At 53.1% G+C, this 2696-nt stretch overlaps 1 protein-coding gene across 1 annotated transcript in view; it reads right to left on the bottom strand.

Moving 5' to 3' along the window:
- Nucleotides 1-596, bottom strand: part of LOC102478899 (schlafen family member 13-like) — a 7064-nt gene extending 6468 nt beyond the window's left edge. The window contains exon 1 of the mRNA XM_027774152.1: nucleotides 481-596. The gene's annotated coding sequence lies outside the window, so the exon portion shown is untranslated. The remainder of the gene's footprint in view (nucleotides 1-480) is intronic.
- Between the last annotated feature and the right edge of the window lie 2100 nt (nucleotides 597-2696).

The raw sequence follows: 2696 nt of genomic DNA, 5'->3' as shown, positions 1-2696 counted from the left end.
TCGTAACGAGGACAACCGTGTGCAGTGGCTGTTCAGTGGCACCTGCCGCACGTGTCTCTCAACGCTACAATTTCCAAACCTCCAGGACCCGAGGCCTGATCTTCACGTTGGCCTATTTGTCTCCCAGGCTCCCTCTCCGCAGGATCCCAGCGGGCACGCCCCGACTCCGGCCATTCCCGCGCCTTCCAGCAGAGCAGGTACACAAGCCACACCCGCCCAACCTCGCCACAGCCTGTCGACCCCTCTAGGCTCCACCGCCCGGTCATCCACAGTTGCCGCCAAGTCCGAGCAAGCTGCCGGGGCCTCCGGGGCAGGAGAGAAATGCACAGATACTGTCCCGGCTCCGGGCCTGGTTTTTCGCATGCTCAGCACCCGAGTTGGCCCTGTCCCGGGTAGGGCCAGACTTGAACCCTGGGGCAAAGGGAGAGGCCAGACCTCTAAGGACACCGAGAAAGGAGACTGGACCCGACCCTTCCTTACCGGTGACGCCGGAGCGCGCTCCAAGCCCCTTCGCAGCCGCTGGAGGCGCCGGGATCTGGTCCTGGGATCCCGCGCTGGCACCTCCAGCGCAGGAGGCGCACGCGCCACGGGGAGTGTCTGCCAAGTGGCGGCAAAGGAAAACATCGAGAAGCGTGCAACTTTCTGGCCGCTTCCGGGTGGTTTTTGCTATTTTTGCCCCCACCCCCACCCCAACCTCTAGCCTTTCCTCCACTTCCTCTTTTCTTGTCCATAATCTATCTAAATTACAGAAAGACAAAACAGAGATTATTTAGGAGAGAAGAGCTTCTCCAAAGCATCGCAGAGACGGGCGGCCGAGTCCGTCCTCACACCCGGCTTTCCCCGCGCCTGCTGTTCCACCTTCCCGGGACCCCTCCCGGTGTCCAGCCGAGCTCTCACCTGAGGTTCACCGGGTCACGAATGTGAGCCACTACTCCAGGCCTCTGACCTCCGGATCAGAGAACATCCGTTCTTTGTCTGGGTGTACGAGCCTGTGCTGCCTAGGCAGAGAGCTTCCCAGGCCCGGCTGGGAGTGAGTCTGGGTGGCAGCTGGTGCGCGGTGCTGGGCTCAACCAGAAAGTCAGGCTGCTTGAGCTGGAGTTCCGAGAAAACCAGCTTGCTCTCTGATGTTCCGCCCCGCCGCAGACCCGTAGCATACTCCAGGTTTCTGTTGGATTCTTTCGTAGTCCTTTGGTTGACTCCCATCCTCTGCAGAGCCCGGCTCAGCGGCCTAAAGGCCGGGACCCTTGCGGTGGCGCCCTCAGCATCCCCTACCCCCGCAGCCCAGCCGTCCTTGCAAGAAGGCTCGGTACTAGGTACTGTGGTGGGGTAGCCCAGGGGCAGAGCAGCGATCAGCACTGGGTATCTATCACAGCGGGCTGCGTGGAAAGGAAAGGATAGATACCCAGTAGGAGTACTAGTAATAGATCAAATGGGAAGGGTATGGTTTTGTTCGTTCCCCTTTCATCCATTCACTTCTTTTTACTTATGGTTTGGGTTCAATGCAAATAAATCCCATTTCATGAGGAAATACTATGAATCAAAGCATACACACGCAAATATAATACAATTCGAAACAGATGTACAGCATTCAGGTCTCAAGCAAGAGTGTTCATTCACATACACACAGTCGATTCGGATCTGTTCAATCTGGTTGTTCCTGTGACATTTTCTAAAGGTGTGTGTGTTGGGGGAGGATTTTCCTTTTCAAGACTGCTGTGGCCATATTAGATACCAGGACATCTAAGCATCCATATGTGACCATGAGGACAAAATGCTTTAGAGAGTATCTTTTTTTTTTTTCTTTATCTTTTGGAAGAGATTTTTGCTAGAGGGTGTGGGTCTTCACCGGAGAGACAGAGAGATGGAGAGAAAGTGAGAAATCACACCCACCCCCAGGGGTGAGGGTGGGGTGGCCACACCAGAATCCCTTCTTATCCATTCTCCTCTTGGGATTTTGGGCTCATATGCAAACGCACCTAGTGTGAGTTTCAAGTCCCTGGGTCCAGGACTCAAACTATGGTCCACCATATGGGACTCCAGCGCCTTAACCACTACACCACCTTCTGCTATAGTGCATGTATGTTCACTGGAGACACAGAGAGAAAGACAGAAACAGAGAAAGACACAAAGTGAGAGACACCACCAGGTCCGGGACTTGAACCACAGTCAGCCATGTGGGAGTTCAGCACCCCAACCACCACACCACCTACTGGCCCCAGATTTGTATTATTTTTTCATGTTCCTAACTACCAATTGGAACAGCTGGCAGATGTAAGCAGATTTTTTGCATCCTTGGTGAAGTCTATTTTAGTTTGACTAGATAAAAGGTTTCCAATCCGAATAATCTTCAGAATCTTGAGTGTAGTGTAATTAAAATGCATCTTATGAGGCATTATTCCAAGATACTCTAAGTTGTTAAAACTGGAGTGGGACCAAAATATCCATACATTTAAAAAGTAACCAGAGGGATCAGCAGACGGTGTGATGGCTATATCACTGGACTCCCATGTAGTCAACTGCAGTTCGAGTCCCAGACCTGTTGGATCAAACACATGCCGGGCGCATGTGTGTGCATGCCCAAGATCCCGAGAGGAGAATGGAGGAGAAGGGATTGCGGTGTGGCCATCCCTCCTTGGGGGTGATTTTTTGCTTTCTGTCTCTCCATCTCTCTTTATCTTTCTGGTCTGGAGAGCCCA

Source organism: Tupaia chinensis, unplaced genomic scaffold, assembly GCF_000334495.1.
Source record: "Tupaia chinensis unplaced genomic scaffold, TupChi_1.0 Scaffold000407_4, whole genome shotgun sequence".
Classification (NCBI taxonomy): domain Eukaryota; kingdom Metazoa; phylum Chordata; class Mammalia; order Scandentia; family Tupaiidae; genus Tupaia; species Tupaia belangeri.
The sequence above is the reverse complement of the archived record's forward strand: the minus strand, read 5'-3'. Positions and strand labels throughout refer to the sequence as shown.